This window comes from Phymastichus coffea, unplaced genomic scaffold, assembly GCF_024137745.1.
Source record: "Phymastichus coffea isolate CEN01 unplaced genomic scaffold, Cenicafe_Pcof_1.1 PCOF00021, whole genome shotgun sequence".
In the NCBI taxonomy this organism is placed as follows: Eukaryota; Metazoa; Arthropoda; class Insecta; order Hymenoptera; family Eulophidae; genus Phymastichus; species Phymastichus coffea.
The window spans coordinates 508291-534113 of record NW_026706832.1 but is presented as its reverse complement, the minus strand read 5'-3'; the positions used below and the strand labels follow the sequence as shown (position 1 = coordinate 534113).

The 25823-nt window shown below is 35.5% G+C and overlaps 1 protein-coding gene across 2 annotated transcripts in view; it reads right to left on the bottom strand.

Annotated features, from left to right (window-relative positions):
* Nucleotides 1–25601, bottom strand: part of LOC131675425 (aromatic-L-amino-acid decarboxylase-like) — a 1116730-nt gene extending 1091129 nt beyond the window's left edge. For both annotated transcript variants that reach the window (XM_058954401.1, XM_058954403.1), the window contains exon 1: nt 25391–25601. The gene's annotated coding sequence lies outside the window, so the exon portion shown is untranslated. The remainder of the gene's footprint in view (nt 1–25390) is intronic.
* Nucleotides 25602–25823: the final 222 nt, after the last annotated feature.

The following is a 25823-nucleotide window of genomic DNA, read 5'->3' as shown; positions in this document are numbered from 1 at the left end:
GAAAAATCTCGCTCTGCAAACTGTGCAGCATAGATTTCGAAAAGTCCAATCAATTACACAGTTGAAACGATGGGCGCATACTTTGAATAAAGGAGGCACTTATAAAGAAAAAATTGGAAGAATCAATAAATTTGTATTAGATAATTTTCAATCGGCTTCCGATGCCAGTTATATAATTCACGATAGAGATTTACAAAAATGGGCATTACAAGCTCAGAAAATCGTTGGACATGAAGATATAAGGTTTAAAGCGTCACGTCATTGGCTACAAAATTTTAAAAAGGCTCACAGAATAGTCAGCAGAAAAATAAATAAATTCGTAACAAAAAAGACTGTTGAAGGGAGAGAATATTTACAAAAAACAGCTGATGATTTTGTTTCAGATGTGAAAAAAATAATTAAAAGCAAAGGTTTGGAATCAATTTACAATTCAGATCAGAGTGGATTTCAAATTGAAATGCACTCGGGAAGAACACTAGCTATTGAAGGCGAAAAGCAAATTGAATGTCTTGTAGAATCTGTAAGTTCGACGACTCAAAGTTACACAATTCAACCACTCATTTCAGGTGATGGGAGACTGCTTTCCCCATTATTCATTGTTTTAAAAGAAAGTAAAGGAACCTTTGGACCGGTAGTAGAATCCAAATTATTCAAGCCATCAAATATTTACGTGATGCCTTCCGCTTCTGGCAAACTGACTTCAGGTATGATATTTATTATTGATGATTACAGTTTTTAACTTATGTCATGTGAATAAAAATGAGTTTTTTCAATGGTTACAGAACATTTCAAAACATGGCTGAAGGATGTGTATTTTCCCAATGTTGGGCATTCAAGTGTCTTATTAATTGATTCGTGGAGTGGGCATTGCCCTGATGCTGTAAAGGAAGCAGCACCTCCAAACAAAATTGTTGATGTAAAAATAATTCCAAAAGGAACAACAGGCAAAATTCAGCCACTAGATGCTTTCGGCTTCCGAGTGTGGAAAAATTACGTCCGTCGCTTCGAGGACAGTGTAACATTAATGAATGAGGATATAGAACTTCATAAAAGAAATAACATTATAAAACTCCAATCCTTGGTACATAATCAATTGTCATCTCCTCGATACAATAACCTATTCAAATATTCATGGTATAAAAGTGGCTACGTTGAATCAAAGCCAGATAAATTTGATAACCCCGTAGATTTTAGTTTTGGTAATGATTGTAATGAGCGTTGTGAAGTTCCTGGTTGCTCTAACTCAGCAATTATAAGATGCTCTTGGTGTAAGAAATCATTATGCTTGAAACATTTTTTTAATGATTATCATTATTGCCAGGATTATAAAAAGTAACATTAAAACTCGAAACTATTGAAATATTAAATTTAAAATTTTTTTGTACTTTGAATCATTAATTTTTTATTACTTTTGAAAGTCCCATAGAAAAAGAATAAAATCATAGAGATACGACAATATCTCCTGTGGGGCTGGTACACCCCTTATTATAGGTTATTTTTATTAAGGTGAGAACAGTCGATTTCTTATTTGAATATTGTGCATACTGCCAAAATTTTTTTCGTCAAACTCAAGAAACTAGTATTTTCATATGGAAAAGGGTGTCATTTTTTTATTGAAAAATAGGGGTTGATACATTAGTGGGGTGAAGAATTCTAATTCAATACCAAGGATGTGAACTAATATTATTACACGTTTTACGCCACTGAATAGTCCTAGGGCATTTTCAAGTAATGAAAAAATAATACTTGAGATTGAGTTTTAGGGATGAATTCATTTGTAAGGGCTGATGTCAGAAAATTTCAAACTACATCAACTACTTAACAATTTTAATAGTATCCAAGAGATTTACACCATGATATCGTAATGGAATAATGAAATATAATAGTATAAATGTTAGGGGTAGCTCACCCCCTCAAGGGATTTTTTTTTTTTGAAAATGCCGGAACAGGTCAACTTTATTTTTGATTATTGTGCATAAAACAATTAATTTTGTCAAGATTTAACAGATTTTGGAATGTGTATAGTGAAAAAAATGGTCATCAAATATAGTTTTTCATTAATAAAAAACGGGGCTTACGAGTCTGATGACTAAAAACAATGCATAAATATGTGCTTTTCAATAACAAGTATTACCCACTTTGTTTCAGTAAAAAATTACGAATTGTATTCGAGAAATTAAAAAAAATTTGTTTTTAGGGGTGAACTTCAAGGGTGGGTTTCACCCCTTAAATAGGCTTATGGGCACGTATAAAAAAATACGCGTCGAATATTTTTTGATGTTCTACAACATATCACAATTTCAAGAAAATCGGTGAGGTACACCTCGGGTACCTTCCTTGTGAGTCTGACGACGACAGCAGCAGCAGTTAACCTTTTTATAATAAATTTTTTATTTTTATCAGTAAAAAAATTTATATGACATTTTTATTAAACCATCTTCGGTAGGTGACACATACACACACACACCATACACACACACACCTTACACACACACATACACGCACGCACACACACGTTGAACTGCAAAAAAATTCATTATATACTAATTACATTAAATATATATAATAGCATTACTATTTATATGTATATTAGCGCTTGAGGCTCTCTACTAATCCCGTAGCCAATATACTCAATAAGAATTTTCCGTGATACTAATGACAGTGGCTTTAGTAATAAAGCATTGGCCTGCGGATTCAGAGGACGCGGGTTCGATCCCCTAACCTGTTCTATCGTTTTTTTTTCAATTAATAACAAAGCCTTCTTTCGATACGTCATTATAATTCAATACGTCATCCAGCGATATAAATAATTATTAAATAAATATAATTTACATTATTATGTCTAAAAATTTATGACACACACACGCACAATGAACCAAAAGCGTGGAACACAGAACGCACGATCAGCTTAGGGAGCACATTAGCTCAGTAGGGGGGCACAATGAACGTATAAAAATCCACGACTGCTTGTACTTCTTGATAGTTTTTACTGTGGATTTAAGCTAATAGCCGAAGCAATTAGAACGGTACATCGCCCCTCTCCCTCACCCCACGTCTCCGTGTTCTGAAGTGCGTTTTAAGATCACGCGTTATCATTTATATATACTTGTATGCATATGTGCATTGTAACGGGGTGGATTAACTGATGCAACTTGGGTTTGTTAAAGAACAATCTTCCACGATGCAGAGCTAACCGCCGCTTCGTTAATCACGTATGAGTATACGTGTATTCGCCTTTACGTTTGAAACTTTCGCTCCAATGTCTCCTTTCCAACAGAGTTGAACTCACTTTAAATCACCTGATTTCTGACACTTGCTTTCTCTTAGGTGTATGAAGACTAATGTTTTTTTTCAATATTCTTTAGATGAAATCGGTTTAAAAAAATAACCGGTGACGGATCCGTTAGACTAAACGGAAACGAAATAACGTAACGCAGTGAATAAAATCAAGACGTTTCTAACAAAAGAAGCTACAGTCTTTGTTGGGCCGATAAACTTGCGCACGCGTATAAGATTTACAATTATACGGGGAGAGAGAGAGAGAGAGAGAGAGAGAGAGAGAGAGAGAGAGAGAGAGATCGATATTCTGCCGCGAAATCTAACGCTCGGCACGAATGCAATAACGGCCGCTTACAAATAAACGCGCGAAATTAATAGCGTCGCACTAAAATTAATGTGGTGCAACTACCCTACGGTGCGGTTACGGTAACCAGTCGTAACCGATAATCAGCAAAATTACTAATTGCTCTTGGGGATGCTGCTTCGATGCCTCAGTAACCAGTAACGGGTGCTACTCTGCGCAATGCTGCTGCTTCGCTGCTGCTGTGATTTGCTGCTGCTAGCTAACGCTGCTATTTTTCGTTTCCTCGCTCTCACACTCACACACGTATCAAAACCAAAAAAAACAACTTTCGTCAAACAGCAAGAACAAAGTTAAAATTTGGCGGTTCTATCGACAACAGCTGAGGCTTAACTGAAAATTAAACTCTCGCGAGCCCCCACTCTCTTTTAATCGTTCGCTCTAGCATTGCGAGTGCTACCGAGTCGCGAAGGTATCAATTAATCGAATCGACTACCGTGGCAGCATGTAAGCATGTATGTATGCATATGTACATATAAGCATGTATGTATGCATACATGTATGTCCTTATGGATGTATGTATGTATGTACTTATGGATGTATGTATGTATGTACATATGTATGTATGTTTCTATGTACTCATCATTAAATTAGCGGAACAGGGCGAGGTGAATAGTTAACATTCTATTTTTATTGAATTTTTATTATTTATAAAAATACACCTTATTCTGCAAGTCATTTATTGAGAGATTACTTATAGAAATCCTTCAATAATTTGTAGTAGTCTCTCAAAAGAATAGCTACGACTCAAGCGGCACAGCGTAGTCGAGCGAACGCACAAGAGGCGCGAGTTCGATTTCCCATAGTGTTTATATATATACTATTACTATATACATACTATAATACAGGGTGGTCTATTTTAATCTAGGTCCTCAAATTACTCCGATCCTAAGCTTTATATCAAAAAAAAGTTGAGACAAAAGTTGCTCAATATTAAGGGGGACATCTTTAGGTGACCTTGGATTCGACCTTGGTCATGTGCCGTCAAGGTCATCTCAAGGTCAATGTTTTTTTTAAATAGGAATCCCCATTTTTTATCGTTTTATTAATTTTAATCTTGATGTTTACTGCGGATTCAGATTCTTCGTTAGATTCTACGTCCAGATGATGTTTAACGTTCGGGGACGCGATGACCCCCCCCCCATTAATCCCCGCCCCCTGAAAAGTAGTTTAAAGGCGATCGTTATTTTTTAATGGTAACTTCTATTTTTATTACGCGTTTGGATTCCTCGTCTAATTCTACGTTAAGATAACGTGACATGTGTGTGGGCGGGGTAACCCACCCAAAGGTCATTTGAAGGTTAACGTAGTTAGTTGAATGGCAACCACGATTTTTATCGTGGATGCAGATTCTACGTAAAATTCTACGTCCTGGTGGAGGTACAAGTGTGGGGTTCCGATGACCTTTCCCCCTCCTGTATTGTGTATGAGTGTATTTTTTTTACAGAAGAGGTAATGCACCGTAGAGATCCGCTCGATACTCCCCGTGTGTGGGACTCGCCATGACCACTAAATTCCCACTTCTTATGCTTCTGTAATGTTTTATCCCCCCCTTCCCCTTCCGCCGTATGTGTGTATGTTTGTGCGTGTGCGTGTGTGTGTTTTTTTTTCTAAATTTCCCTAGCACTCCTGAAGCATTCCCCATTGCGACACTCGCTAGGTTTCCTACTAGTGTGCTGGGTTATTGTTGTGCGTACCATCATCTCTCCCGGATCCTAGTGACTGCTGTGAATTAGGCCGTGTATCTAAATTTTAATCTAAAGTGTTTGGGTTTTTGATTGAAGACCACGTTTTTATTCCCACGAGACACGGCTAGGCCTTGAGGGTCAATCCAGTCCGCCTACCTAGACAGGATAAGGCATTTCTTTGATCAACCGCCCTTGCCATCAACACGGTGGGAAACCGTTTGCGGTCGTTCCGATCTTTCAGGTATGAGCACGGTTTGCTTTTACACTCTTCCATAACGCAGTATCGAAAAGACCACAATTGCTCGGGATCCCGGGTGAGTCAATACCCGTCATTGACGCAGCAAAGCTCACGCCGATGCCCTGGAACGTGTGTGCGTGCGTGCGTGCGTGCGTGTGTATTTGTGTGTGTGTGTGTGTATGTGTTATTACTTTATTTAGCTATTTAGTAAATGTTCAAAATTTCTTCCATTAGCAGCAATGCACAAATGAAGTCTTCTTTGAAATTGTCTCACCGTGCTCAACAAAATATTTCTGGGTATAGCAGCACATGCTTATCGGATCCGCTCCATCATATCCTCTCTTGTGGTTGGTGCTACTTGGTAAAGTACGTTTTTTAGATATCCCCACAGATAGAAATCGGGTGATGTCATATCTGGCGAACGAGCTGGCCATGCGACTGGCCCACGGCGACCAATCCATCTCTGAGGATATTCATTATCGAGAAAACCTCGGACTATGCCAGAAAAATGTGGTGGTGCTCTATCTAGTTGTATCCACATTCTCTGTCTAGTAGCTAGATCCACATTTTCTAGTAATCTAGGCAAATGATTGCGAAGAAACTCCAAGAAAATTTGTCCAGTTACGTTTCCATCAAAGAAATAAGGTCCAATCAAGTGACCATTCACAATTCCACACCAGACATTGATACTCCAGCGATGTTGATGATCTATCGGTCGATACCAGTGAGGGTTTTCATTTGACCAATAGTGGCAGTTATGTCGATTCAATTTATCATTACTTTTGAATGATGCTTCATCGGAAACAAGTACGAATTGGAAAAAGTTTGGATCCAACTGAAGCATTTGCAAGACCCATTGACAAAAAGAGTACGTTCTAACATATCATTAGGAGTTAAAGCTTGTGTGAGTGTAATATGATACGGGTGATATTTCATGACTCGTAAAATCCGAAGAACTGTGGTTCTTGGAATACGGCTATCCCTGGCTATTTCACGCGAACTTATGTGAGGATTCATATGTACATGTGCTAGTATGACCAAAACTCGAATGTCATTTCCACCATAGTCATGGTGTTGGCGTTCGCGACGCAAATTTCCACCTTGTGCGCGTAATTTTAGGGTTCTAATAGTATTGGCGTTAGGGTGACGTCTATTTTCGTATCTTTCTGCATAAACTCTTTCAGCTACGTTATAATTTCCCTCACACTCTCCCAAAACCAACAACACATCAACGATTTCAGCAGGAGTGTAGTCAACCATGTTCAGAATGGTAGTGTACAATGAACCCTGCAGTAAACAATAGTAATATAAAAATTTCGAATTTCTCACATAACAAAATTGTAATTACCTATAATTTTTTTTCTCTTTACTTACTTCTCACTCAAGTAAAAGCAAGTGAAAAATATTTTAGACAACTTAATCGTCTCGAATCGGCCGTAAGTATCTTGAAAACCGTTGTGCCCAATATACCCTACAGTGAACACCAGGGCTCCGGAATTAAGAAATTTGAGATCAAGGACTTTGAGAATTAACGTTCTGGGCTTATCCTTGTAGGTTATTGAGTTAGGGAGTAGAGGAATTGGGGTTAGGGTATAAGGATTTAGGGTAATAGAGATAAAGGATCAAGGAATTGAGGACTGTAAGCCTGGTGAAGAAAATAAGAGGTCTTTTTCTGGAAAACCGTATAATGACCTCGGGAGGGGGGTGGGGTGAGAGGTCATAGGGACCTCACACTTGTGCCATCATAGCAGGACGTAGAATTTAACGAAGAATCTGAATCCACAGTGAAAATCCAGATTACCATTTAAATAAATATCTTGGGGGGGGGGGGGGGATTTAGAGGTGGGGGTCACCCCGATCCCAGACATGTTAGGTTACCTAAACGCAGAATTAGACAAAGAATCCAAACCCGTAATAAAAATAGAAGTTACCATTAAAAAATAACGATAACCTTTAAACGACCTTTCAGGAGGCGGGGGTTAATAGGGGGGGACATCGGGACCCCGTACGTTAAACATCATCTGGACGGAGAATTTAACGTAGAATCTGAATCCGCAGTAAACATCAAGGTTAAAATTAATAAAACAACGTTATCCTTGAAATGACATTTTGGGGGGTTATTTGAGGTGGACGTCATCCCGACCCCAGACATGTTCTGTTATCTGAACGTAGAATTTCACGAGGAATCTGAATCCATGATAAAAATTGGGGGTTCCCATTTAAAAAAAACATTGACTTTGAAATGACCTTGACGGGCCATGTCCAAGGTCGAATCCAAGGTCACCAAAAGATGTCCCCCTTAATATTGAGCAACTTTTGTCTCAACTTTTTTTTTATATAACGCTTAGCAACACAGTAATTTGGGGATCTCGATTAAAATGGACCACCCTGTATATATATACATATACATTTGTTTACATTTTTTATATTACTATTTGTGTCTCGTATCCAGTTTGTGTAGTTGATTATGTATGTGTTTTGTGTGTGTGTGTCTGTGTGTGAGTGCGCGAGTACGTGTTTGTGTGTGTGTTGTGTAAATATGTGCATTTGTAGGTGTGTCTGCAACTCTTGTGTCCCTGTCTTCTGCGCCTGCCTGTTCCTCTTTTCTTCTCATTTTTCGTCTGATTAATCTTCTCTTCCTCTTTCTCTCTCCAAGATCTACCTTTTCCGCTCTTCTGTTTTTTTTTCTTTTTCTTGCATATTTTCTTTTCAGCTTTTCCTTTATTACTTTCTTTTGCCTTTTCACCTTTGTCTTTCCTTTGCTTTTGCTCTCCTTCTTGCTAATCATTTCATCTATCTTTCTCCTTATTAAGGCTTTGACACCTTTTTCTTGTTTCCTATTGCTCCCTCTGCCTTTCCTTTCCTCAACCTTACTTATTTTTCCTCAGTATCTTATGATTTGTCTTCTAGTTTACCTTTTTCTTTCTCTTCTTCGATTCTTGTTCTTTTCCATTTTGCTCCATCATCCAATATCTGCTTCCTCTCGCTTGTGTAGTTGCTATTACTTGTGTCTTGTGTGTGTGTGTGTGTGTGTGCATGTGTATATTTATGTTTGCGCTTGTGTTCGTGTTTTGTGTGTATGTGTGTGTATGTATGTGTGTGTAGATGTGTCTGCGAGTCTTGCTTCTCTGTCTTCTGTTTCCGTCTCTCCTTAGGGTCTTGCAGCTTCGTCTTCTTGCCATTCTTTTTCTTTCTTCTTTTCGTTTCTTCTTCTTTTCCATTTTATCTCCATCATCCACGCTATCTTTTCTTTGCTCCCTATTATTATTTTTTCCCATTCTTCTCCTTCCTTTCTGCTTTCTTCACATTTTTCTACTATGTGCTTCCAGTTTTCTTCCTCTTTCATACATATTCTGCATCTCTTATTTTCTTCCTTTTCCCAAGACCTGCTTCCTCTCGTTTCATTACCTAACCTAAACTTTTCCCTTATTTGCAGGCCTTTTATTCTTCTCTCTCCTTGAATTTCCTTTAACCTATACCTTTTCATTTCTTCTTTCAGCTCTTTACCCTCGTTTATGTATCTTGATTTTTCTAGCTTTTCTTCTAGTTCTTTTTCATCTTTTTTCTTCAGATCATCTCTTATTTCTTCCCAAAACTCTTCCCTCATTTTATCTCCCTCTTCTCTCTCTCTGTATATTTTACTTTTTTCTAGCATTTCCTCTCTCTCCTCCTTCTTACCCTTTTTTTCTTTTTCATTTCTTTCCCTTTTCTTTAATTCTCTCCATGCTTCTTTTTTTATTGTGCCATCTCTTTCTTCTCTTCTTTTGTTTTCATATCTCATTACTCTGTCTAATGCTGATTCTTTCATTTCTTGTCTTCCTGTTTCCGATCGTATTAAGTAACTTGGCGTGTTTCTATCTAATCTCAATACCCACTTTAATCTCTCTATTTCTTCATAACTTTTCCATCCCCAGATTTCTGCTCCATACATAATCACGATTTTCGCCAGTACATCGAACAGGTTCATTCTTAGACCCCAATTTTCTTTAAATAGTTTTTCTCCTAGACCCCATAGTCTTCCGAGTCCCATATTTAATTTCCCTTCTACCTTCTTTATCTGCTTTTTATTTTCGTTATTTCTGCATATCACATATCCTAAGTAATTGTACTCTTTAACCATCTCTATTTTCTCACCTTCCCATTTGAATTCTTCTTCCTCCCCCTTTCTCCTCCTCTCCTGCATTTCATCATCTTTGATTTTCCTACATTTAGCTCTAATCCCCTTTCTTCCAGGTACCTTTTTAATTTTATCAGCATTGCTTTCATTCCACTTTCACTGTTTGGCATCATCACTATATCATCTGCATATCCTAATGTCCACATTTTCTTCCTTCCTATCACTACCCCTCCTTCTTGCAACTATTTAATCCTGTCTTCCAGGTCGGCGAAGGCAAGATTAAATATCGTGGTGCTTAAAGGGCACCCTTGCCTTATGCCTTTGTAAGTTTCGAAATCCCCAATTATTTTTCCTCCAACTTTTACCTTACTCTCTGTTTTCTTATATATTTCTTCTATTCTTTTCCTAAATTTTCTATTTATGCCTTTCTCTTTCATTGTTTCCCATATTTTCTTCCTCTTTATCTTGTCAAAAGCGGTCCCTATGGCAGCATAGAATACAAACAGTTTTCTTCTTTTTTCCCTTATTTCCTTCCCTATTATTGTTTTTAATACATATATTGTATCGATTGTTCCTCTTTTCTTCCTGAATCCCATCTGCGTATCGCTTAGCGTTTCTTTAGCTTCTAGTTCTCTTTCCAGCTTTTTCCTCAGTATTTCCGCATATATTTTATATCCCGTAACCATTAGCGTTATTCCTCTATAATTTTTTACTTCTTCTTTCCTCCCTTTCTTATGTATAGGTACTATTATTCCCTTCCTCCATTCTTCCGGATATCCTTCTCCGTTCCATATTCCGTTTAGACATTTTGTCATATCTTTTAACAAGCTTTCAGTGCCTTCCATCCACGCTTCATTCGCTTTACGAGGATCGTTTGAAAAGTCCGTGCTAAAATAAAAACTGCTTGATTTTTTTTAATAAATCTTTTTTATTTTTCAACATAGTCTCCTTTTAGGCTTATCCACTTCATCCAACTTTGCTCTAGTTTGTTAATCCCTTCCAAATAATAGGATTTGTCCAAGTCTGTAAAATAGGCATTGATTTATGCAATTACCTCTTCGTTCAAATAAAATCTTTTCCCCGCCAGCCATTTTTTCATATTAGGGAACAAATATTAGTTCGTCGGAGCAAAGTCTGGAGAATAGGGGGAAGGGAAACGAGTTGGAACCCTATCTCCATCAGTTTTGCGGCCATAACTGCTGAGGCGTGAGCTGGCGCATTGTCGTGGTGGAAGAGGACTTTTTTGTGAGCCAATCGTGGACGTTTCTCTAGCAACTCGAATTTCAAACGATCTAATAACGATGAATAATATTCGCCTCTAATGGTTTTACCCTTTTCCAGATAGTCGATGAAGATTTTTCCTTGCGAATCCCAAAAGACAGTCGCCATAACCTTCCCGGCCGAAGGAACTGTCTTCGCCTTTATCGGAGCAGATTCGCTCTTGGTAACCCATTTTTTAGACTATTCTTTGGTCTCAGGAGTGTAGTGATATATCCATGTTTCATCTACAGTGATAAAACAACGCTTAAAGTCTTGCGGATTTTGCTGGAACAGCTGCAAACCATTCTTGCAACACTTCACACGATCTCGTTTTTGGTCAATCGTGAACAATCGCGGCACCTATCTAGCGGATAGCTTTTTCATGTCCAAATGTTGGTGCAAAATATTATGTACCCGTTCGCTCAAGATGCCTACAGTACTAGCAATCTCATGCACCTTCACTGTTCTGTCAGCCATCACCATATCATGGATTTTATCAGTGATTTCTGAAGTGGTAAACTTAACAGGGCGTCCAGAATGTTCAGCGACTTTTGTGCTCATATGGTAACTCCGAAAATTTGGAAACCACTTATAAACCATTCTAGTCGAAGGTGCACAATCATCATAATGTTTATCAGCTTCTGTTTAATCTCCTGAGACGTTTTGCCTTTGAAAAAGTAATGTTTAATCAATACACGAAATTCTTTTTCGTCCATTTTTTTACAACCCCTCAATTTCTTTGATTGAAACGAATGTAAAACGCAAAATAATTAGCCGATCTGGCTGAAACTTGGTGTGTGCTCTTCTAAGATATGCCACTAACTGAAAATAATCTTGATCCGCACTAGTAGCGCCATCTCTCTGACTTTGCACGGACTTTTCAAACGACCCTCGTACCATCTTCTCCTGTCACCTTTTTCTTTTTCACTTTTCTTCTTACCTGTTTTACTTCTCTTACTTTGATCTCTTCACCTTCCTCTCCTTCGCTGTCTTTAGTTTCTTTTTCTTTATTTTCCTCCTTTTCTTTCTCTCCCAGTTGTCCCTTGAAGTGCTTCAACTACTCTTCTTTTCCTATATTTTCATCAATTCCAATTCTTTTCTTCCTATTGCTATTCACTTTATCCTAGAATTTTCTTCTCGTCTTATCTTTTCTTATTTCTTCTGCCACTCTTTTCCCCTCAGCTTCTTTCGCTTATCTTATTTCCTCTATGTATTCTCTCTCTGCTTCTAGGTATTTACCTCTGTCTCCTTCCCCTTTTCTTACCTTATTTAACTCTGCCATCATCCTAGCCCTTTTTATCCTACGCTCTTCTCTCCACCAGCTTTTTTTTGATCCTTTTTTACCCTTATCTTCTTTTTTATGACTGCGTTCCTCACTCTATTTTTTAAATCTTTCCATTTTTCTGTTCCCTCTATTGCGCCTATCTATCTCTGATACTCCCTTATACCTTCTTCACTCCAGTCGTCTATCATTCTTTCTTCCTCTTCTTTTCTTTCTTCCGCTATTTTGTCTCCCAATTCCACCTCTATTGGTAAGTGGTCCGACTTTACCCTCTCCTTTATTTGAACCTTTTTTATCGCCTCATCACCTTCCTCATTACCTACTACATAGTCTATCGTTGACATTCCTCTCCTTCCTATATATGTTATTTCTCCCTCTTCATCTCCTTCTTTACTCCCATTCGTTATCACTAAGCCCATTTCTCCTAGCCATTTTATCATTTCTTCTCCCTCTGCGTTAAACACTTTATCTTTGGCCTTTATTTCTTCTCAGTTTTCTTCTGTCTCCCATTCTCTCCCTTCGTTTCCTGTTCTTGTGTTGAAATCTTCTCCTATAATTATTGTTTTTCCTCTGTTCTCCTCTATCTCTTTGCTTAGGTGTTCATAATTTTCTTTTTTCTCATGTTTCATATACACCGTTGCTATTATGTATTTCCTCCCTCCGATCTTTAATGCTCCTGCTATTACCTCACTTGACCTTTCTTTCTTCCATTCAACTTTACTCATCCCGTTCCTGTCTTACCGCCATTATTCCTTCTCTTATTTCTCTCTCTCTTCTTCCTTCTCTTCTTGAGTCTCTCCACTCTATGTTATACCCTTCAGTTGCTTCTCCACCCGAACTATTGCCTCTTGCCTCTTTACCCAGGTTTCGGTTAGCCCTATTATATCAAATTCTCTAACATACGAGGTGTGATCAAAAAGTAAGGTGAATTTTTATTTTTCTCAAAAAATATTTATTTATTCATCAATTTTTATTTTATCTCCTTCAAAGTAATCCCCCTCGGATATAATGCACTTGTGCCAACGCTTTTTCCAATCCTCAAAGCATTTCAAAAAATCATTTTTTGTGATCTTGTTTAGTTCATCCTTCGATGCTGTCTTTATCTCCTCAATCGTGGCAAAACGCCGTCCTTTCATGGGCCTCTTTAGTTTTGGGAACAAGAAGAAGTCACAGGGGGCCAGATCTGGGAAATACGGTGCCTGTGGCATCGTTACTGTGTTGGTTTTAGCCAAAAATTCGCGCACAAGCAACGATGTGTGAGCAGGGGCGTTATCATGGTGCAAAAGCCAATTTTTATTTTTCCACAAATTCGGACGTTTCTGGCGGATTGCTTCGCGCAAATTGCGCATAACTTGCAGGTAATATTCCTTATTTACTGTTCTACCCTGTGGCAAGAACTCATGATGCACCACGCCCCTGCAGTCAAAGAAAACTGTAAGCAAAACCTTTACATTTGATCGAACTTGGCGTGCTTTTTTTGGTCTTGGTGATCCAGAATGCCTCCACTGGGACGATTGAGTCTTAGTCTCGACGTCATAACCGTATACCCATGTTTCGTCACCTGTTATAACCCTGTTGAGTAAATCTGGATCATCGTTGACGTCATTCAGTAGCTCTTGGGCGATGCTCATGCGACGTTTCTTTTGGTCGAAATTGAGCAATTTCGGAACAAACTTCCCTGACACACGTCTCATGTCTAAAACACTCGTCAAAATTGATTGGCACGAACCAAATGAGATGCCAATATCATCAGCAATTTCTCTAATGGTAATTCGACGATTTCCCAACACTATTTTCTTCACTTCTTCAACATTCTCATCAGTTGTTGATGTGCTGGGGCGTCCAGAACGAGGTTCGACGTCGGTGTCTTCTCGGCCTTCTTGGAAGAGTTTATACCACTTGTAAACATTTTTTTGGCTTAAAGTAGACTCACCGTATGCCACTTTCAGCATTTCAAGTGTTTTGGAACATTTGATTCCATTTTTCACACAAAATTTAATGCAAACTCTTTGATCCATGTTTTTAGACAGCAGCAAATCGTGGAGCACGCAAAACACTTCTAACCTTGATGCCTCTCACAAACAAACCAAACATACTACAAGGCTGAAATTTGGAACGTATGTTCTAGACGAGTGTACCGACATAACCAAATAAAAAAGTCGAAGATCGAACCTGACGTAGCCCGCTAAATTTCAAAATTCACCTTACTTTTTGATCACACCTCGTATTCCTAGTCGTCTTCCTCCATGCTCCTAATCCCCGCCATGTTCCAGAATATTATCTTTGCTGCCTCTCTTCCCACTCTCTCCCTTCCCTCCTCACTCTCTCTTTTTCCCTATTGTCTTCGAAACCCTTCCGCCCTTTTTCCTACTATTTTTCCCTCTTTGTCGTTCCACCACCATTCTTCTTCTTCTGACTTCAACCCGTTATGCCACATCTTCACCTCTTTACCTTTACCTTTTGTTTTTCTCGCTTTCCTTCTTACTTTCTCTTTTATCTTCCTCTGCTTCCACGTCCAGTTCTGATCTATAGATCTTTTTCTGCCCCAGCTTCTTTTTCCTCGTCATGATTCCTTCTTTTTATTCCCATGAAGTTCATCTAATTTGCCACATATTTTTTCCTCTTTCTCTCCGATCATCCCTCCCCGCTGTCTCTCCTATTCTTCTCAGATTCACTATCTCCCCTTTCATTTCTAGTTCCTCTCTTAACTAGTCCTCTGCCTCACCCTTCTTTTCCCATCTTAACCCACCCTCTAAGTCTGTCACTATTATATTGTTTAACCAACTTTCTCTCTTCATTTTTTCTCTCATATATTCTATTTCTTCCTTATTACCTAATTCTGTTTCTCTTTGTTTCTCGATTCCTCCTTCTATACTTTCTTTTAATTTCACGCACTCCTCTTCCAACTAGTTCATCCTCTCTCCCCATTTTTCCTGCAATTTCTTTTTTCTAATTTCTGCTTTTTCCCTTTCTTCTTTCGTCTCTCTCCTTCTTTCTTCTCTCTCCCTCTCTTGTTCTCTCCTCATTTTTCCTACTTCTTTCTCCAATCTTTCCTCTCTTTTACCCTCTGCCTCCACTCTTTCCATTTTTCCATCATTTCTTTAAACATTTCTGTCCATTCTATCCTTTCTTCCTCCCATACCTCTCTTAATTCCCTTATATCTGTCTGTGTCTTTTCCATTATATCTTCTGCACCATTACTTTTTCCCACTTCTCTTATCGTGTTGTCCAATCCTTCTCCCCCCTCCCCATCCATCTCGCTTCCCTCGCTCTCACTCTTGCATCTCTTTGCCTCTCTCATTTCTCCTCTAATATTCTCCCTCAGCCCCTCCCCGCTCTCTCTCCCCCTCACCACCTTTACTCTTTTCTTCTTTTCCTCCTCTGAGTCTTTCTTATCCAACCTTCCACCATTATCTCTTAATTTTTCTGTTGTCACAAATCTTTCCATCACTGTCCCGTACGCCTTAATTCGTCTCTCTATTTCTATTCGTGATCTCACCTTTATTCCCTGTCTTACCTTTCCTGTCTCCGCCTTTACTTCTTACCGCCCCTCCTCTCTACTTGCCTTTCCCGCTTCTTAATTTTCTCTCTTAACCTCAACTTTACTTTTTTTCTTTATTCCTCCCTCTCTGCTCTTTTCTGCTCTTCTCCAGGCCTCTCTCTCTCTCTCTCTCTACTCCACTTCTTTTCTTCCTCCACGCTCTTTTCACCTCTATCTCTCTCCTCAAATACTTTTCCCCTCAAACTTTAGCACCAAAACTCGCACTCACAGTCAAGACATTCTCTTCCACGAGTCGAAACCCACTTCATTTAGTAATTTAATATAGACTTACATTATTCAATTTCAAAGTGAATAAAAGTTTCTATAAGTTTTAAAAGTGAAAAGTAATTAGTTTAAAAGTGTTTATTTTAAAAATACGTCAGTATTTTATTCACTTTTTGAACATCTTTTGTTTCGTCTTGTTTCGAAAATTTATTGTAACGAAAAAAAAATTTATAATTTTTTTTTTCAAAATTTCTTCAGAAATAAAAATGTTTAGATCAGTAGTCTCTTGTTTAGCGATTTCGAGTGTAAGAATACTATCGTAATAGTTACTTATCATTCATTTTGGGCACAACTCCTTCACAATAGGTCTTATATGTTCACCAGAACAAAAAGTGTATCCAATTAAAAAATGATTATTCAAAGTGTGAAATAAATTTTGAACTAGTATGAGTACGTTGAAGGTGCCATGTCTCTTTTCAAAGCGAAAAAACACATGATTTTCGGTGATTTTTTTAAAAGAAGTTAAAAACTGTATTTTATTACAGAAAATTGTTGATTCAAAAAGGTTTTTCGAAAAATTATTTTAAAGAAAATGGCGGCCTTTTATGAAATATCGTAGTTTTTTGAAGATTCAATTTTTTATTTTACTTCCTTCCAGAGAAAGCTTTATAATAGTAAAATTTTTAGTTAAAATTTCATAGAAGTAAGTTTGAAGGTGTTTGGAGGTCGAATCACGTATTTTTAGAAAATGTTTGGGCCTAGTCGGATTTAGTTTGAAAGATGTAACATTTAAAAAAAAAACCCTTTTTGTGAACAACAAAGTTATGGTTATAGCTAATTGTACGTAAATTTTCTTTTAGTGAAGATATAAGTAATTTGTATTCTTTCAAAAACAATTTGTACGATTTAAATATCTTAATTTTTTTTATCTGAAGAATGGAAAAATCGTTTTGAAAAATCGAAAATTTACTATAAATCAAAAACGTGTTGATAAAATCAAAATGAATTCTTTTCACGCATTCGGGATAGAAAAACAAAAGTGGATACCAAATTTTATCGATATCCGATGGACAGTTCAAAAATGGTTTACTTACATACACACACACACACACACACACACACATCGATACGGACATTTTCTAAAAACACGTCTTTTAAAATTCAAACGAAGTTTTTTTACGAAGCTGAAAATTTTACTATTAGAAAGCTTCTTCTAGGAGGAAACAAAATTTTAAGATGATTGCTTTTACGATTTTCAAGATATCTTGGTCACCGAAAAACAACTCTGAAAGAGACAGGTTTCCTTAACATGGCTATAATTCCCTTAATTTACAATATTTTTCAATACCTAAATTCATGAAAGTTTTTCAATATACCTACTTAGGAACTAGCAATTTGCTGTAAGTAAAAAGACAGTTTTCATTTCTCAAAAAGATCCACGAAATTCGCGTGATTTTTTGCCTTGCGACTAGGCATAAACCATCATTAGTATTTATGTTATTATTAACACTCTCCATTTTGTTCAGCAAAAAATTCTTTAATCCAATTTTAGAGCCAACCCGTTGTAAAAAAATAATCAAACAATCATCTCAGGTGGTTACACACGTGTGTTTCGTTGGTAAATATCCAACCTCATCAGATCTTTATTAAAAAACAAAAAGAGAATAGTTACAGATATAAACACAAACAAATAAAAATCACGCTAACAAAACATTTACCTCAATTCGCAAGTCACAATCAAATCAAATATCACAATAAAGTCAAAAATAAATTGTTGAACTCATCTTATAACTTAACATTCGTTCAAATACTCAAAATTCAAATAGGACAACGACTATGAAATAATGCAAATCAAACAGTGTCTGCTACCTTTTATACCAAAACAAATCACAGGTAGACACACAATCAAATGTATCCCCTCTACTATGCCAAGAAAACCGGTACATTAAGCATCATTATATATCAAAACAAAATTTTTAAAAAATATTATAAATAAATGTGAGATCAGTTAGCTAAAACATCAAATAAACCTTTATATTGTTTACTCAATAAACCAGTGTCCTCTTGTCTATTTATAGTGTTATCAGACAAATTAATATATATCATTTCCGAAATTAATCTCTTACAATAATTAGACTCTCTATCTAAAATTATTGTGTTGTCCCAGTCAAACGAATGTGTAGGATAATTTTTCAAATGCATAGGCACAGGAAGAGATTTATCTAAAGATGTCTTACTATGCTCATTTATGCGTTTTTTTAAACTTCTCTTAGTTTGACCAATATATACAGACGGGCAACTATCACAACAAAATTTGTATACTATATTTGTCTCATTCCACTTATCTGTAACATCTTTACCTAGTTTTATAATATTGTCCAACTTATGATTAATTAATGGTATACAATGAATATTAAATTTTCTTAAACTATGGTTACATAAGTTAAAAAATCTTTTATGAAAAGGCAACGTTAAAACCATCGTTTTAATATTCGTATTTTTTCTATCATCCTGAGCAGCAATACTATTACAAAATCTATGTTTACGAATGCGATCCAATATACATGTATTGACAAATTTTTCCGGGTAATCATTATTTTTTAAAATACTCTTAACAATTTCTATATTATCTTCATGAAAGGTTGCATCAGATAGTAATAACGATCTATCAATCAGATTATATACAATGATTTTTTTTTGCTGAGTTGTATGGTTGGAATAAAAATTCAAAATTCTGCCTGAACAAGTCGGTTTTTGGTACCAATTAGTAACAATTTTACTGTTCTTAATTATTAACGAAATATCTAAAAAATGTGACGTCGGTTGACGAAACAATTCTCAGGCGCACTTTTTGGTCTATCCTTGCGGACAATAACCGGGACGTGCGTTACCACTATCGCGGGAAATTCCTTTTTTCGGCGACGGAGGATCGAAGCTCTGCTACACCACACGCTTGGCAATATAGCAATGCTTCGCGTTATTTTACCACACTCTAGGCGATAAAATAACGTAAAGGGGGACCTATCTAATATGCACTCGACCACACGCTCGGCAATCGAGTGTAACTATCTAAAAGGCAGACCGTCCGCGAAACTAAAATAGGAAAGTATACGGAGAGAAAAGGATGCAAAAAGAAGTTAGATAAAAGAATTTAGTTTAATTTTCTTTACTTACTTTCGCCTTAATTTCCCACACACACGAACAAAACGAAGTCAAAAAAAGGAGTTGCACGAATCGAATTAACTAACGAACTGAACTGGAAAATAACTGCTAACTTTGAACGAACTGAATTTAGAAAAGTAATTGCCTAATTTTCGTGAAAAGATCTCTTTTATACTTTTTCACAGGAGACTCCCACTCGAAAATCTTTGTCATTTTTGGGCAGGAAGAACTCAAATTTTCTCAACTTAATTGGTTGGAAAATTTGGGGAGTATCTCAGCGTAAGCAAGGTTCGAACCCTAATTGGCCGGGGGCGGAGTGTGCGGGTGTGGCCTCATTTTAGTGTTTTGGGCCCTCTTCACATAGATGGCCCTCTATGTACTATTCTTGCCTTTATTTATTTAAACTAATTCTATTTAAAATTAATTGTGTGTGTGGTACTCTAATTTTACAAAAATGTTTCTTAATCTATAATAAAACTAAATGACAGAACAAAAGTTAAGAATTACATTTATCTAAAAACAATTAGGATATTAATAGTTTTAACTATTAATTGATTATAAAAAAAAACTTTGAGAAATTCTGAAAAAATCAGAGTTAATTAAAAGAAATATAATTAATAACTTTCGTTCAAGCCATTCTTAAATTATTTAACGCAAAGTTGAGCGCATCCAACAATTATACATACAAGACTCGCAAAGAAAATAAGCCAATAAATACGGGAGGATAAATTTCGCAATTTTTCAAGAGACTTGCAAGCAAATGTGCTTCCTTTAATTTAAAAGAAATTAGCAATAATAAGAATAAATAAAATAATAGTACTGCTGGCAGGATGCACATGTGCGCTGCAGATCTCTACTTTCTAAACATACGCGCAATCTGGCTACTCCGGATGACGCGATCGTAAAATCGCTTTGATTGTTTCCAGCATCCGAAAATTGCCAGATGCGCGAGCCGAAAACTGCTGTTCATAGGAAAAATTTTCTTCATTCAGCTGTACGTAGTTTTTCATCTTGATTTACGAGCTAAGTGTGTGGTCGGGATTTTTTTGTCTTATTTTTTATAAGTTTTTTTTTTTTTTGAGCCGCCGTTACAAAAAGTTATACTATTATTAAATTGGATTTCATGTGTGAAATTTAAATGACTATTATAATTATTAAAAATATCCAAAACCAATTGTAAATTATCCCTTTTTATACATAAAATAGTGTCATCTACATATCTAAAATAAAAAAGTGGTGAACAATTATATTTTTCTCGCAAAACATGTAAACAATCTGTCTCCAAATCATCCATAACTAAATCAGCAAACAACGGTGATATTGGAGAACCCATAGGTGTACCAAAAATCTGTTTGTAAACTATTCCATCAAACTGGAAAAAAGTATTATCAAACAAAAACTTTACCGTATCAACTATTTCAGTAAAAGGTATCACGGAAACAGAGTGAATCTTATTAAATCGCCTATCGAGACTCTCAATGACTAAATCACACAGAACGTTTGTAAACAAAGAGCTTACATCTAATGAAATTAGAATATAATCTGACGGAACTGTTATGTTCTGAAGTTTTTTTATAAGTTGAAAACTATTCTCAATATGTGAAAGTGGACGTAAGTTACATTTTTTTATTTCTTTGTCTAAAACTGTAGATAAAAAATGAACCGGGCTATTAATAGTTGAAATAATAGATCTAAGTGGATATCCATATTTGTGAATTTTAGGAAGGCCATAAGCTTTGGAAAGTACCGTGTTAGTTTGCGTGGGAGCATATTTATTATACTTCAAATGTAAATAGCCCTTTTCATTAAAATCGCGAAGAATTTTATAAACCCTCAACTGCAACGATCTCAAAACATTTTTAGTAGTTACAATTTTATATGTATTCACGTCATTTAATAATTCAATCATTTTTGATTTATAATCACAAACTTCCAAACAAACCGTTAAATTACCCTTATCAGCTCTTGTAAAAAATATATTGTCATTATCTCTAAGAAATTGCTTAGTGTGATCTATTTTTTGTTTCAATTCTTGGCATAGTAGAGGGGATACATTTGATTGTGTGTCTACCTGTGATTTGTTTTGGTATAAAAGGTAGCAGACACTGTTTGATTTGCCTTATTTCATAGTCGTTGTCTGATTTGAATTTTGAGTATTTGAACGAATGTTAAGTTATAAGATGAGTTTAACAATTTATTTTTGACTTTATTGTGATATTTGATTTGATTGTGACTTGCGAATTGAGGTAAATGTTTTGTTAGCGTGATTTTTATTTGTTTGTGTTTATATCTGTAACTATTCTCTTTTTGTTTTTTAATAAAGATCTGATGAGGATGGATATTTACCAACGAAACACACGTGTGTAACCACCTGAGATGATTATTTGATTATTTTTTTACAACGGGTTGGCTCTAAAATTGGATTAAAGAATTTTTTCCATCATTAGTATGTTACGCATTAAGGGCGGAAAGAAGGCGATTACAGACGAGTGTAAAAGTTGTGACCTTAGCGAAGTAAGGGTGGCAATCACACTTTATGATCGTCTTCTTTCCACCCATTATGCACACCACATTTTTTGTCTAATCTACACCGTAAGTGTGTTATTACATACATGTAAATGTGAGTGGAAATTATAGCACTATTTTCCGCTCTAGAGCGGAAAAGAGAGCCCTAGGATGGAATGTAAGACCTACGACGGAAATTTTTTCCTTTTCTTAACTTTTTCGCCCGTAAGGTTATTTTCCGCCCGATTTACATGCATATAACAGCATGCATTCGGTGGAGGCAGGGCAAAAAGGTATTTTTAACATGCATGTAACCATGGTATGTAATAAAGTTTTTTTAATAAACTCAAAAAGTCTTTTTTATAACATGTGAATAAAAACTACCATTTTCGGCGCCTATAAATGAATCAAAAATAGTTTCCCGAACATCACAAAGTGGAACGAGAATTCTTCTCCAATGCATAAATTAATGATTTGATTCAATTTACATTTACTCGTTTTATTCTGGTAAAAATATAGCAGTCGTGCCTTACATGTAAAAACATAGCTTGTATAAATTTTACCGCTTGTTTTTATTTCAGATTGAAAAATGAAAATTAATCGGTTAAACGTTCTAAACTTATTATTAGCATATTTTCAAGCGTTAAACATACCAGATAGTGTCACAAATTATTATGAAACAGAGTTGGCCGAAAAAATAAATGAATTTTTAATAGATGCAACACATGATTTCAACGATGTAAAAATGATTACTGATGACTCTTTGGATTTTCAAGAAGAGTATAAAGACTATAATGCGGAAATTATTGAAGATGAAATGCAACATCATTTTCCTGATCCGGATATAGCACCAACAAATCAATTTACAGCAGATAATGAAGAACTCGATTTTAAATACAAAAAAAGAGCTGTAGATTTTTGGAGAAGTAGCAAACCGAAGTAAAATTTAAGTTTCAAAACAGTGCAAAACAGATTCAAAAAAGTATCCATTAGTCAGCTACGTCGTTCGGCTCATTCAATTTATAAAGGTGGCACGTATAGAGAAAAAGTAGCACAAATTTGTCAGTATACCCTGGATAATTTTAAAGCAGCACTTGACAGTGGTTCAATTATCCATGATGAAGATATACTCGTAATTCGATGGGCCTAACAAGCTAAAAAAGAAATTGGTTTTGATGATAATAGATTCAAAGCTTCTAAACATTGGTTACTCAAATTTAAATAAGCACGCAGAATAGTTTCTAGGAAAATAAATAAGTTCATAATAAGAAAAACGCTAGAAAGTAGTGCAGACCTTACGGCTAAAGCTGAAACATTTATCGATGACGTTAAATCGTGTATATCAAGGATTGGACTCAAAAATTTATATAATTCAGATCAGAGCGGATTTTAGCTAGAAATGTATTCTGGAAGAACATTTGCAGTAGAAGGAGAAAAGCAAGTGCAAGATCTGGTACAGTCAATTTGAGCAAAAACGCATAGTTATACTATACAGCCATTAATATCAGCTACTGGACAACTTTTATCACCGCTATTTCCAGTTTTAAAGGAACCAAGTAGTAATTAATAATAATTCATTCCTGTTAATAATAATGAAGAAAAAAAAATGACATTTTTTTATAAATAAATTTTATGCCATTGTTTATAACTTTTGCTTCTTTTATATAGCGGGAATAGATTTCTCTCGTCGCGGGGTATCAAATTAAAAAAAAAATGATGAAAATATGTACCTTTTTCCCATTAGACTTGAAATTTTCATCCCTAAAAACTAGAGGTTTTCCGCCAATGACGATATTTTTTTTTCCACTAGTGGCATAAATTGTTGAACAATAAGCCAAAAACTTTGCCGGCCTGTAACTATTTTGTTTATCAACGGATCTGTGCCATCGTTGTTTTAAATTGAAGTTTATTTGAATTGCTATCCAAACCCGAAATAATTATTACAAAAAAGTTACTGAAAATGTTATTAATCTATTTTTCAATTAAGGTCGCTTTTGTTTTTTTGCTCCCACGATCGCAATTTTGATTTTTTTTGATAAATCATTTTGGAAATCGATAGAGGGCATTGATAGACATAACGTAAATTTTTTTTTCATTAGTGGATAACAATTGGGCTTCGAAAAATAAACGAGTATGTAATTTGTTTATAAGACGATAACTCGTAAACTATTAAACTTACAGATTCGCAATTCCGTACACATCATCTCGTAACAAAAAGACACCATTCAACGAGAAGCAGAGGAACAATGTTTATAACAACGCTAAAAAAAATTGTTTATAATATTTTCAAAATATAAAAGTTAATAGTTAATAACTTTTTACCTGATGGATATTTTTTGATGTGCAACCTATGGTTTGGTAGGTGATTTATTCATGAACAAAAAAGTATTCAACTATTTTGTTGTAAATGCTAACGGAACAAAGTTATAAAGAAAAGAACGAAAAAAGTCACAAAATTTATTAGTTTATGGTCATTTTAACAATGTGCCGCAACTTTCTCAGACTATGGATAGTTGTTATCTTAATGTACACCGTTCACACTACCTGTCAAAAAATAATCGTCCTGCCGAAATGAAAAACCGCGAAACGGCCTTTTCCGGCCTATTTTTCCTGGACTAGTTGGGTACCTTTCCTTGTGAGAAAGATAAATTTTTACAATTTCAAAATGTTAAAAATGAGTGCCCAGTACCGTTTGTTGTATACGCTGATTTCGAGAGTCTCTTGGAACTTAGAGCGATGTCTAACAATGAACGGTTTTATGAACATCATAAACCATACCGTGTTGGTTTTTTTTCGTCAAGTGTAGCTATGATGACTCTCTTTCATGTCATCAAAGCTACAGGCAGAATAATGTGGATGATGTTGGTCCAACCAAGTGGTTTGTTCACAATCTTAATGGCCAAGAATCTGCATGAGTTTCGCTATTTAATTTAATTTTTTTAATTATATTTAGTTTAAGCTGCTCAAAGCACATGAAACATTACTTGTCAAAAATCGAGGACTATACCCGTATTTTTTCATAATCTCAGTGGATACAATGCTCATCTATTTTGTGAGAGAAGCAGGCGAATCACCCACATACAGAAGCAGGCGAATCAGCCACATACACATGCACACACACACATGAACCCATTATCTATAGCTAACACCACACAAGTTACTACGTTGATAAGATTATAATACTTAGTGAATTTGAGTATTAACGTAACTGAATAATCGTTTACTATTTAATATTGGCGGATGTCGAGCATTCCAAATTTTTAAAACGTTTAATTGTTTTAGAATTGTAGGGTGTATTTGAGAATTTCATTTCCTTTATAACAGTTTCGGTTAAATTTTAGTATAAAATTACATATTTACAGATTGGTTATATAAACAAGAAATAATCATATGAAGGGTACTTCACAACACTAGTAAAATTGAAAGCTATCTTACTATACAAAATATTGCTATAATGCACTTCTTTGATAAATTTGGAAAAAAAATTGAGAAAAATAGTTACAACGTTAATAATAATGTAAACATTACGTATAATGTAGAGTAAATACTATATCTGATCCATTTAATTGATTTATATTCTTTATCCATTTTTTATAGACAAATAATTTATCGAAAAGTTAATAAAGCTTGTGGTTTAAGAGTCATTGTAGAGTATATACATGAATTTTTCTTTGTTCAAATTAATTGTCAATCATAATCAGTTATAAATATTAATTTTTAGTGTATACTTACGTATTTATTATTAAATTCACAAATATGTATATATATAAATATATATACAACCTATTATTAAGTTTATTATGAAAACATAATTTTAACAAACATAATAGTATTTATTTCATTACAAATCGAATTATATCCGTCTAATCAATAACTAAAGACAATCTCTAATATCACCACTACGGAAGGCGCAGTTATAAAGTAGATATCCACAACGCTCTGAAATTCGGCTGGAGGCAATAATCTTTATAAAATATTCTTTTTCAAGATACTCGAGGTTCTAAGAAACCGCTTCTTTTATAAATATAGATCAACGACTATACTACAACTGCGCGAACCTATACCTTCCTACTTCTCCCTACTCTTTTCTCTCATTCTATTATTTCATCTCGTTCACGCCTTCCCCTTTAATCAAAAAAATTTTGTTTGCCATCATTCAACGCTT